Genomic DNA, 13,802 nt, shown 5'->3' on the forward strand with positions numbered 1-13,802 from the left:
AGAACGACGTGGGAAAGGGGACACCCTGTGTGTTGGGCATCACTCTCCTACCTGGAGGCCCCTTTTCATGTTTACAGATTGATTGTATTGTACTACCTAGAGTGCACAGTTACAAATATTGCTCAGTGATCATTGATGTGTTTAGTAGATGGATCAAGGCAATCCCTGCCACAAGTAATCAGAATCAGAATCAGAATCAAGTTTATTATCACCAGCACGTGACGTGAAATTTGTTAAATTTAGCAGCAGCAGTTCAATCCAATATATAATCTAGCACAGAGAGAAAATAATAATAAATAAAACATAATAATAAATAAACTAGTAAATTACATACATTGAATGGGTTTTAAAAATGTGCAAAAATAGAAATACTGTATATTAAAAAAGTGAGGTAGTGTCCAAAGCTTCAATGTCCATTTAGGAATTGGATGGCAGAGGGGAAGAAACTGTTCCTGAATCGCTGAGTGTCTGTCTTCAAGCTTCTGTACCTCCTACTTGATGATAACAGTGAGAAAAGGGCATGCCCTGGGTACTGGAGGTCCTTATACTGGACGCTGCCTTTCTGAGACACTACTCCCTGAAGATGTCCTGGTAGGCTGGTACCCAAGATGGAGCTGACTAGATTTACAACCCTCTGCAGCTTCTTTCGGTCCTGTGCAGTAGCCCCTCCATATAGACAGTGATGCAGCCTGTCAGAATGCTCTCCACAGAACAACTATAGAAGTTTTTGAGTGTATCTGTTGACATGCCAAATCTCTTCAAGCTCTAGTAAGCCCTGACAGCAGCTAAAATACTGTTGCGAGAAGTAATCCCCCAGTATGGGCTACCAGAAAGGTTGAGTTCAGGTAACAGTCCCCACTATGCAGCAAAGTTAAATGAGGAAATCTGCAATGCCTTATCCATTCAACAACAATTCCATCACTCTCACCATCCCCAGGCTGCAGGTATAGTGGAAAGGGCAAATGGTACGTTAAAAAACAAAACTGGCAAAACTCACAGAGGAAACAGGACAATTTGTTAAAGGTATTGCTCTGAGCATTATTCCATATGAGGGCCAACCCCGAGGAAAAAAAAACGGGATTGTCACCAGCTGAAATCATCTTCAGAAAGCCCCTAAGGACTCCATAGTGTTCCGCACGGCCTCCCACTCTTGATATAAATGGGCTACCAAAATAAGATTCTCCAAGCCTTACATTTACAGGTGCGTCAGGCATACAAGGACGAAGGCGACACGACAAGAGAAGGTGACTACCCCAACATTGAACCTGAGGCCTACATACTAACTAAGAACTGGAGCTGTGGCAAACTAGGACAACAGAGGAAGGGACCATTCCAAGTACTGCTCACCACACCCACAGCAGTCAAGCTGGAAGGACAACCACGGTGGACACATTTTACTGACTGTAAAAATTTACGGACTAAAGAGACTATCACAGACTTCACCACGTACTGGGCCGTTGTCTTCTGCCTTCTATTTGTGGGCTTCCAGTCAACTACAGTCATACATAAGGGCAGGAGCAATGTACCGAAGACAAGACAGCTCCCCACAGGTTAGAACCATCTTTTCCCCGAGGCCCACACAGGGAGTAGTTCCCCAAGTGCCGTGGCCAAAACATCCCCTGCTGTCTGATTTTGCCCAGAATACTTTCCTGTCCCTTTGCCACAACTATGCCAAACACCAAGAAGCAGGGGAATATTGGATATATGTGCAAGTACCCCCACATGGAAAGACTATGGTACAGTTGTCAGTGATCCCCCTCAATTCCAGTGAGGAACTCTTTGCTTGGGGATTCTCTAATAACACCTGGGGTAGTGAAGTCCAGAATTACAAGAGGACCCTGAGTGATTGTAAATGTCAGTGTTTTGAAGGGTGGTATCTCAGGTCCCTGTTGAATATGTCCTCCTCCCCTGAAGCCTCTTGGCAACACCTACGTGTGCCCCGTGCCCAGGTGGCAAATACAACTTGTTACTGTAATCACATGGTTATGCACTTTGGCAGAAGAGATAAACGGGCAGACTATCATTTAAATGGGGAAAGAATTCAAAGTTCTGAGATGCAACGGGACTTGGGAGTCCTCATACAGGATACCATTAAGGTTAACCTCCAGGTTGAGTCAGTAGTGAAGAAGGTGAATGCAATATTGGCATTCATTTCTAGAGGAATAGAGTGTAGGAGCAGGGATGTGATGTTGAGGCTCTATAAGGCGCTGGTGAGACCCCACTTGGACTACTGTGGGCAGTTTTGGTCTCCTTATTTAAGAAAGGATGTGTTGATATTGGAGAGGGTACAGAGAAGATTCACTAGAATGATTCCGGGAATGAGAGGGTTAACATATGAGGAACGTTTGTCCGCTCTTGGACTGTATTCCTTGGAGTTTAGAAGAATGAGGGGAGACCACATAGAAACATTTCAAATGTTAAAAGGCATGGACAGAATGGCTGTGGCAAAGTTGTTTCCCATGATGGGGGAGTCTAGTACGAGAAGGCATGACTTAAGGATTGAAGGGCGCCCATTCAGAACAGAAATGCGAAGAAATTTTTTTAGTCAGAGGGTGGTAAATCTATGGAATTTGTTGCCACAGGCAGCAATGGAGGCCAAGTCATTGGGTGTATTTAAGGCAGAGATTGATAGGTATCTAAGTAGCCAGGGCATCAAAGGTTATGGTGAGAAGGCGGGGGAGTGGGACTAAATGGGAGAATGGATCAGCTCATGATAAAATGGCGGAGCAGACTTGATGGGCCGAATGGCCTACTTCTGCTCCTTTGTCTTATGGTCTTATGGTCTTATGCGAGGAATGTTCAAATTCACTAAGTTGATTCAGGTTTTTATTGAGGAGGTGGTGAAAATAATTGATTAGCCTATGTTAGTGGATGTTGTCCACATGAACTTTAGTAGAAAATTTTTAATTCGAATTTGGAAGAGTCATCCAAAAGATTGTAGTGTATAAAGAGAGGATGGACAAACCTGGAGGGCAACTGTACTAAAAACATGGATGAAGTTGATGGTCAAACTCTATTAACTAAGGCGGAATTGTCAAATACTAGAGAATATAGATTTAAGACGACAGACAGTAAGTTCAAAGGTGATGAGTGAGACAAGTTTATATACCTATAGTACTGTGCTAAAGTCTTAGACACCGTAGCTATATAAATGTGCCTATGACTTTTGCACTGTATTGTCAAGACAGGAACTGGCAAGTGCGTATACCATGCTCCCAGGGCGGGTGGTAGAAGCAACTAGACAATGGAAAATACAGTAATTAAGAAACATCACAGAAATGTGTATGCCCATAGATCTTTCAGACATCCTCCAGTAAGACCCTAAGACATAGGAAGCAGAGTTAGGCCTTCCACCCCATCGAGTCTGCTCCATTATTCATCATGGCTGATCCCGGATCCCACTTAACCCCATACACCTGCCTTCTTGCCATATCTTTTGATGCCCTGACCAATCAGGAAACAATCAACCACATTAAATGTACACAAGGTTTTGGCCTCCACCACAGTCTGTGACAGAGTATTCCATAGATTCACCACTCCCTAGCTAAAGAAATTCCTCCCTACTTCTGTTCTAAAGGGTCGCCCCTGAATTTTGAAGCTATGCCCTCTAATTCTTGATACCCCCCCACCACAGGAAACATCCTCTCCACATCCACCCTATCTAGTCCTTCCAACATTCGGTAGACTTCAATGAAATCCCCACACATTCCAGTGTAGGCCATTCATTCTAAATTCCAGAGATGCCAAAGCTGCCAGTCGGTCCTCATACGTTAACCCCTTCATTTCCAGAATCACCATGGTCACACAAGTGCACATGACTGATTCTAATTAGAAACTTCGACAGCAATCACCTGTCGCAATTAGTGGCATAATGTCTCATATAAATGAAAGGAATCCCAGCAATATTGCTGATTTGTTTTGGTTCTTTAAGAATATCCCAAATAAATGGACGTCCTGATTAACTGATGGCCCAATCAACGAAAATCGACACTATATGAAAGCTACTGCAAACTGTCAGTTCAGCAGAAAAGGTCACTGCATTCAATCTACCATTACGGGAGGGCAGGACAAAGAAGCAGGCAAAAAAATCATAAACCACTCCGAAAATGCCTTTTCAAAGGCAACCTCATGGAAACAATACAGGGCTATTAAAACAAAAACTTCACGCCATCTTAAATGTTTCTTTCCCTAGGCAGTTAATCCCATCAATCATTATAGTTAGCCTCCTCGTCCCCTTTTATCTATTACCTCCACTAGTTTATTGTAAGACCTTAACATTAGGAGTAGAAGTAGGCCATTTGGCCCATCAAGTCTGCTCCAGCATTCAATCATGGGCTGATCCAAATCTTCCGGTCATCCCCACTCCTCTCCCTTCTCCCCATACTCTTTGATGCTCTGGCTAATCAAGAACCTATCTATCTCTGCCTTAAATACACCCAATGACTTGGCCTCCACAGTCACTCTTGGCAACAAATTCCATAGATTTACCACCCTCTGACTAAAGTAATTTCCCCCCATCTCTGTTCTAAATGGACGTCCTTCAATCCTGAAGTCTTTCCTTCTTGTCCTAGACTCCCCTGCCACGGGGAACAACTTTGCCATAGTTATTTCCCATGGTAGGGGAGTCCAGGACAAGAGGTTCAGATAACCATTCTGTGAAGCTAATATGGGGTGATATTGCAATGTAAACACTTTAAAGTAGTGGTTGCCAACCTTTTAAGCCCAAGATGCCCTACCTCGACCTCAGTGAAAGACAAAATCTACCTATTAAATCGTTCAGAGAAAAAACAGCTCAGATTGTACTTCCAACTTGAGGCCTTTTATTTGAGCTAATTGTACTTGAATTACATAAAATGCTTTTGTCAAACTTTCAAATTAATTCAACCAAGAAAACACTGTAACTAGCATATCAAACAGGCCATAGTTGTCTTTCTTTAGGAATATTACAATACTTCATACCTTTTGTAGTAACTTCTACTTTGAAAAAGGACCACTCGAAAACTTCATGTCTAGAGGAACAACTTTATCTGGGACAGCAAAACCAATGCAGCAGAGGGGCTTATACACGCATGCGCAGAAAAGACCAGAAGTAAAACCCCGCAACCCCGGAAACAACCTCTGTTTACAAACAGCTTTCTGTAGTGGGAGTATTGCTATATTACCATTATCCTAATTGTATTAACTTATCTTTATAATGATCACATTACAACACTTCTCCCCCTTTATATTCCCCAAATGTAAAAGAACTGGGAAACAAAAACAGTGGTGTCATTAGCTTGCGCACCCCTGAAACTTATACTAGTGTCTCAGTAACAGTTTACCAATACAAAACACCTGAAAATCATGGCAGATTCAACATTCAGTCTAACAAAGGAAACTGTCCATTCAAATATTCAGTTTGTCAGGAGGTTTGCGAGGGCGCTGTGCTGCAACCGTTTGTTGACTTGCTGCCTGAGATAAAGAAACGAGGAGCATGAGGAACTGTCAGATAATGCGTGGCTAATGGACTTAGGGTTTCTGACAGACCTGACGGCTAAATTAAACACACTTAACAACGAGCAAATGGGAAAAGACCGACACCTGCCCTACATGATAAGCGCAGTCAATACGTTTAAGACCAAGCTCGGTATTTGGATTTAAAATTTAAAGAACAGGAGGCTGACACACTTTCCCAACTTGGAGAAACTGTTATGGGCCATCAAGGAAAAAAATGCTTTTCACCCTGAGCAGTACTGTGCATTCCTGGACAAACTGGCAATAGAGTTTGATCAGCGTTTTGGGGAGTTAAGTGTCATGAAAGATAACGCTGCATTTATTTCAACCCATTTCTGCCGATCCATGTAGAACAGATAGCAGCCAAATTCCAGCAAGTATTTGGTGTGCCAAGTGATACTGAAATGGAAATAATTGATTTGCAAAATGACATCAAGCTTAAAGCAAGATCAAGGGTGACTTTTGGGGGCTTGTCAGTAGAGAGGAGTTTTCTCATCTCACCACATGTGCACTAAAAGTCAATGCCTACTTCAGGTCAACTTATTGCATTTTCACAGATGAAAATTATTAAATCTAAGTACAGGAGCTGTTTTACCGACAGACACCTCACAGACTGGCTGTCTGTAGTTACGAACCAAATTTCAGGGAACTAGCAGAAAGTATTCAGCCCCAGTCATCACACTCAGTGCAACAGTCAATTTTTATTCATTTATTTTTCGTGTTGAAATAAAATAATGAAACTTAAAACGAAAGGTGTTGTAATGTGAGCATTATAAAGATAAGTTAATACCAATTAGGATAATGGTAATATAGCATACTCCTGCTACAGAAAGCTGTTTGTAAACAGAGATCATTTCCGGGGTTGCGGGGTTTTACTTCCGGTCTTTTCTGCACACGTGTGTATAAGCCCCTCCACCTCATTGGTTTTGCCGTCCCAGATAAAGTTGTTCCTTTGGCCATGAAGTTGCCAAGTAGTTCTTTTTCAAAATAGAAGTTACTACATATGACTCACATATGCACTCTAGGAGTAAAATTTGCTTTTGCATCAAAAGGTTTATCAGGCATATTATGCTTGTGTATCTATTTTTCATTTTTCGGGATCTACTGGGAAAGTCTCAAAGATCGACCAGTTGATCGCGATTGGTTGGCGATCATTAATTTAAGCCATTTTTATACTGCTGTTTTTAAAATTTTTTTTTACTTCTATTTAAGAAAAACATCCATAAAAACCACAACCATAACAAAATCAAATTAAATATTGAGTAGCAAAAGGGAGGAAAAATATAAAGGCAAAAGTAAACATACACAGCAGAGGTGCACCGCACCAAAAAACCTCAGTCCTCACCCCGTGAGGAAGTCCAATACAGGGCCCCATATCCTTTCAAAGATGTCCCCTCTGTCCATATACTGTTGTTTACATTGTAAATACATGCTGATATTTATGTATTTATCACATTTTATTCCATTTCTGTATTTAAAAATAGTCAGTCATAGTCATAGTCATACTCTATTGATCCCAAGGGAAATTGGTTAAACCTCCAGCTTTTTAAAAATATAATTCTTTATAATTGTAGAATGTTGCATTTTGTTGCCTACCATGCCCTGACCAACATATCACAGCAAATTCTTAATCCACGTAAATGTATTATGGCAGCTGTTTATATGGTTGAAAACACATGTACGATGTAGATCATGCTAAAGAATGAAAATATTGCAACTCTGTCTTGCACCCAGGAGCATCTGGAAACTAGCTAAAACCCAAGTATAATCTGGGTCAATATCTTTGCCGGTGTCTGCACGACATTGTATATCAAGGACAACTGGGAGGTGATGGTTAAAAACACACAAGAAATCCATCAAACAACAACAATAGAAATAAGAGAGCATAAAACAGGAGAAAGCATTTCACAGTAAAACCTTCCCAAAGATGTACAACAGTAAAGGAAATATTAATTGACTCCAACTGCAGAGAAACAAAAGGTTTGAAGTATGAACCCTTATTTCTAACTGAAGAGCTAATCACAAAAGGAGTTATTTTAAAATCAACTATTCTTTAAAAGGGAATGTTGTATTCATCTACTATTATAACTTCCAGAGCCTGATCAAATTGAAGGTTTCTTACTTAAAAAATAACCTTAAAACTGCCAAGTCTACAGTCTCTCTTCAGAACAGAACTTAACAGGCACAAGAGTCAGGTCTCCAAAGGCAACCAAGCCACAACAAAAGAAAGGACTCAACAGTTAATCTTCCTTGCCAGAACACATTACTTAACTCAGTGAGAGTTCTCAATCAGAGTTTGGAACTATTAAACTAGTTTGATCAGCAAACCCATTCTCTGCAAACTTAAAGAAGTGGAGAACCCAAAATACCTGACGGAAAATGAAATCAGATGATAGACAAATGTATTTTTCTAACTCACTTCACTTCCTCCTGCACTCTTGAGTTGCAACTTTGCTGTTGAGATCAAGCCTGCAGCTCTTGCTCTGGAAGAAACAGGTACAAATGGTCAGCAGTATCGTAACCATACCTGGCAGCACAGCCTACCACAGATCAGTGAAATGAATATTTTGCATCGGTCTGTTCTTTAGTAAATGATGCTTAATGTTTGAGATAGTGTTTGGTCCTTTTATTTGACCTTAAGTTAAAAGAGCAGAATTAAGCCACTTAACCCATTGAGTCTGTCCACCATTTCATCACGGCTGATACAATTTCCCTCTCAGCCCCAATCTCCTACCTTCTCCCCATATCCCTTTATGCCCTGACCAATCAAGAATCTATCAACCTCTGCCTTAAATATAAAGACTTGGCCTCCACAGCTACCTGCTGCAAACAATTCCACAAATACACCACTCTCTGGCTAAAGAAATTCCTCCTCCTCTCAGTTCTAAAAGGATGCCTCTCTATTCTGAGGCTGTGTCCTCTGGTCTTAGTCTCTCCACATCAACTCTATCAAGGCCTTTCACTATTCAATAGGTTTCAATCAGGTCACCTCTCAAGTCTGCTGAATTCCAGCAAATACAAGCCCAGAACCATCAAATACTCTTCATATGACATGCCATTCAATACTGGAATCATTTGAACATTCTCCAGATGCAACAAATCCTTTCTACCATAAGGGGCCCAAAACTGCACACAACACACCATGAGGCCTCACCAGTGCTTTATAAAGTCTCAGTCTTGCTTTTGTATTCCTTCCTCACCAGACTGAACCTGCATTTCAACCTTTAGAGAATCCTTTCATTTCTTCTTCCAAAGTGCATGACCATACACTTCCCATATTGAATTTCAACTGCCATTTTTGTCCATTCCCCCAATCTGTCGATGTTCTTCTTGTAGCCTCCTTACTTCCTTAAAACTACTTGCCCCACCACCTATCTTCATATCATCTGGAAACTGTGCAACAAAACCATCTATTCCATCATCCAAATCATTGACATATAATGTATAAAAGAATTGGCCCCAACACAGAAAGCTGTAGAATACCATTAATCACCAACAGTCAGCCAGAAAAGGCTCCCTTTGTTCACATTCTTTGCCTCTTGCAAACCTGCCACTGCTTCATCTATGCTATTAAAATTATTGCCATTTGTACTGGGTTAGAATGCACACTGTACATTTATCTTGGTCCACATATCCTGCCAGAATTGATTAAAAATGTGGGACATGCTCCTGCTGAGAATAGTGCCCACTTCTCCAATAAATGGTTGGGCAGTGAGTTGGCTCATTTAAACTGGTAACAAGCTTTTCCAACAGAAATCTAATCATGGGCTAAGGAGCTACAAGTTGTTTTAGTTTTATATCTTCACTCATGAAAATATTAGTAAAGATTTTAAAATACAACCTTTAAGATTATTGGGACTATGGATCAAGATAACTTAGAAGCACAATTGCCTTTAAACATAAAGCTTATAAGTTACATTTTGGTGTAAGGGATGAGAACAATCCTACACTGCCGTTGGGCATTGTAAAGATCCAATCAACTTTTTGTCTTTAAGTAAATGTTTCGGACCCCTCATATGCCTCATCAGTTTCAAACGTGCAGTGTCTTTTGGTTTCTTCCGCTAATTCTCATCTCTGTCCTCACCACAAACTATGCTCCCCACGTCGTCCTTTCTTATACTGTACTGTCCCTTATATTCACCAACTTCCTGCCTCTTCCTTAGATCCACTGATTGACTCTCTCGTCTTCTCTACCTGGAAACGCTTCCCTGACCCCTTTCCCTACTAAACTCCGGCCAGCGTCCCACTTCGACCTCCTCCTCTCCTTCTTAATCCTTCCTCGCCCTTTGACTTCTCCTCGACCTTTTACAATTGCGTCTCCCAGCTTACTCCCCTCCTCAACAATTTGACACCTTTCTCCTCTGCTTTCCTCGGGCCTGTGCTGTGGCCCGGCCTCTGCGCCCTGCTTCCTCCGGACAGGTGGTCACGTTGTCACTAGAATGCCCGTCCACCCTGGCGCGATACTCGGAGTTGCCCTACTTGTCCGGAACCACACTAACTCTCTTAAACTCACCTTCCCGCTCAGTCTGCTCTGCTCCTAATGACTCAAAACACGCCTCTCCAGAGGGGCGCCGGCAGTGGTGGCGTCACAACAGCTTCAGGAAACACGTGATTCGCGTAAACAGCAGCTGCACGTGACCAGTCCGCGGTATCACCACAGCAACAGAGACCAGGGTATAGGCGGGATGCTGGTCCTTAAAATGAAGTGTTACCGTGCATGTTTTCATTGATTAAAGATGTTAACTACTTTTCTTCTTCCACAAGATGCCCGAACTAATGAGTACTTACAGAATTTTTTGTAGTATAGGTTTTTTTGTAAATAAAAGCGGTTAAGGTGTTTTATGTTTAAGAAAAGCCGTAACAACTCATTTGTTGAACTCCCAAACAATGAACATAAAGCGCGGTAAAAGCTCTATGTAATTATGTCATCAGGTCAGACTAACCTCAAAGTGAAACCCCAACTCAATGGCAGTGGTTGTGAATTATGTCATCTCTCACAATTACGTTACCTTTCACAGGCCTTCCCTCACCCAGAATTCAATAAAATCGGCATTGTGAAGCTGACTGGAGCTTGGATGAGCTGATCGGCTCGGGTTCTGTGTTTTAAGGGTGGAGGAAGCACAGGTGCCTCTGCTTGTTCCGAGATATGTTGACACACTCATAGTAATGTAGTAACTGCAGGGGCATGGTAGCAGAGTACTCCATATCTTGGTGGGCTGGTTCAAAGCGATCTACCAAAATACATTCAAGAAAAAGTAGTTTCTCTCCTTTCCAAAATCTGGAACAGACCATAATAAGGGAGCCTAAGGGGATGATGGTGTCATTATGGTGGACCAAAACAAATAAGGTGGAATGTAGATCAACAGGAACCCAAGAGTGCTGTATGCCATGATGAGAGGGAGTAATAGGTGAAAAGTAATTGAATTTATTGAGGAGGGTGAAACGCTGTTGAGAGGCCATCCTGATGATTATGGTGTTAGTAATGAAATCACCTGGCACTCATAACAGCTGCTGATTACCAGCAGATGACCGTAGATCCCCTTTTGGAGCTGTTCTGAGAACCAGTAGGACCCATGAGAGATGATCATGCCAACACATCAGTTAGAGAAGTCCTCAGAGCAGCCTTAAGGAGTGTTGAAACAACTCGCATAGGCTGTTGGACTGCAGGTGATGCAGCCTAGCACTGAGTTTCTGAGTTAATAGACAATAGGTGCAGGAGTAGGCCATTCAGCCCTTCGAGCCAGCACCATCATTCACTGTGATCATGGCTGATCATCCACAATCAGTACCCTGTTCCTGCCTTCTCCCCATATCCCTTCACTCCGCTATCTTTAAGAGCTCTGTCTAACTCTTTATAACCATATAACAATTACAGCACGGAAACAGGCCATCTCGGCCCTTCTAGTCCGTGCCGAACTCCTATTCTCACCTAGTCCCATAGACCTGCATTTGGTCCATAACCCTCCATTCCCTTCCTGTCCATATATCTATCCAATTTAACAACATCGAACCTCCCTCAATCACTTCTGCTGGAAGCTTGTTCCACATAGCTACCACTCTCTGAGTAAAGAAGTTCTCCCTCATGTTACCCCTAAACTTCTGCCCTTTAACTCTCAACTCATGTCCTCTTGTTTGAATCTCCCCCACTCTCAATGGAAAAAGCCTATCCATGTCAACTCTATCAACCCCGCTCATAATTTTAAATACCTTGATCAAGTCCCCTCGCAACCTTCTACGCTCTTTCTTGAAAGCATCCAGAGAATTGGCCTCCACTGCCTTCTGAAGCAGAGCATTCCACAGAACCACAACCTTCTATGTGAAAAAGTTTTCCCTCAACTCCATTCTAAATGGTCTACCCCTTATTCTTAAACTGTGGCCTCTGGTTCTGGACTCACCGGACATTGGGAACGTTTCCTGCCTCTAGTGCTTCCAATCCCTTTCTGATCTCACAAAAAACAGGAATTCTGCAGATGCTGGAAATTCAAGCAACACACATAAAAGTTGCTGGTTGACGCAGCAGGCCAGGCAGCATCTCTAGCCTGACGAAGGGTCTCGGCCTGAAACGTCGACTACACCTCTTCCTAGAGATGCTGCCTGGCCTGCTGCGTTCACCAGCAACTTTTATGTGTGTCCCTTAATAATCTTACATGTTTCAATCAGTTCCCCTCTCATCTTTTAAATTCCAGTGTATACAAGCCCAGTCGCTCCAATCTTTCAACATAGGACAATCCTGCCATCCCGGGAATTAACCTCATGAACCTACGCTGCACTCTCTCAATAGCTAGAATTTGGAGACCAAAACTGTACACAGTACTCCAGGTGTGGTCTCACCAGGCCCCTGTACAGCTGCAGAAGGACCTCTTTGCTCCTATACTCAATTCCCCTTGTTATGAAGGCCAGCATGCCATTAGCTTTCTTCACTGCCTGCTGTACTTGCATGCTTGCTTTCAGTGACTGATGTACAAGAACACCTAGATCTCGATGTGCTTCCCCTTTTCATAACTTGACTCCATTTAGATAATAATCTGCCTTCCCATTCTTACCACCAAAGTGGATAACCTCACATTTATCCTCATTAAACTGCATCTGCCATGCATCTGCCCACTCACCCAACCTGTCCAAGTCACCCTGCATTCTCATAACATCCTCCTCACATTTTACACTGCCACCCAGCTTTGTGTCATCTGCAAATTTGCTAATGTTACTTTTAATTCCCTCATCTAAATCATTAATATATATTGTAAACAGCTGCGGTCCCAGCAATGAACCCTGCGGTACCCCACTGGTCACCGCCTGCCATTCTAAAAGGGACCCGTTAATCGCTACTCTTTGTTTTCTGTCAGCCAGCCAATTTTCAATCCATGTCAGTACTCTGCCCCCAATACCATGTGCCCTAATTTTGCCCACTAATTTTGTTCCTCCAAACTAAATGTGATGTCATCGCGACAGTGGAGGAGGCCATGGATGGACATATGGGAGTGAGAATGGGAAGTGGAGTTAAAATGGGTGGTCACTGGGTGATCAGTGGATGGAGTGTAGGTGCTTGGTGAAGCAGTTTCCCAATCTACGTTGGATCTCACTGATACACAGGAGACCACACTGGGAGAACTGGACACAGTATATAACCGCAACAGACTCACAGGAAAAGTGTCGCCTCACTTGGAAGCGCTGTTTAGGACTCTGAATGGTATTGAGGGAGAGAGTGTAGGTGCGGGTGTAGCACAATAGACAATAGGTGCAGGAGTAGGCCATTCGACCCTTCGAGCCAGCACCATCATTCACTGTGATCATGGCTGATCATCCACAATCAGTACCCTGTTCCTGCCTTCTCCCCATATCCCTTCACTATCTTTAAGAGCTCTATCTAACACTTTCTTGAAAGAATCCAGAGAATTGGCCTCCACTGCCTTCTGAGGCAGAGCATTCCACAGATCCACAACTCTCCGGGTGAAAAAGTTTTTCCTCAACTCTGTTCTAAATGGCCTACCTCTTATTGGAAGTAGCCCAAGAAATAGTGGATGCATTACTGATAGTCTTTCAAAACCCTTTAGATTCTGGACTAGTTCCTAATGATTGGAGGGTGGCTAATGTAACCCCACTTTTTAAAAAAGGAGTGAGAGAGAAACTGGGGAATTATAGACCAGTTACCCTGACATCGGTGGTGGGGAAAATGCTAGAATCAGTTATCAAAGATATGATAAAAGCACATTTGGAAAGCGGTGAAATCATCGGACAAAGTCAGCATAGATTTGTGAAAGGAAAATCATGTCTGACAAATCTTATAGAGTTTTTTGAGGACGTAACTAGTG

This window comes from Mobula hypostoma, chromosome Y (genome assembly GCF_963921235.1).
Source record: "Mobula hypostoma chromosome Y, sMobHyp1.1, whole genome shotgun sequence".
Lineage (NCBI taxonomy): Eukaryota > Metazoa > Chordata > Chondrichthyes > Myliobatiformes > Myliobatidae > Mobula > Mobula hypostoma.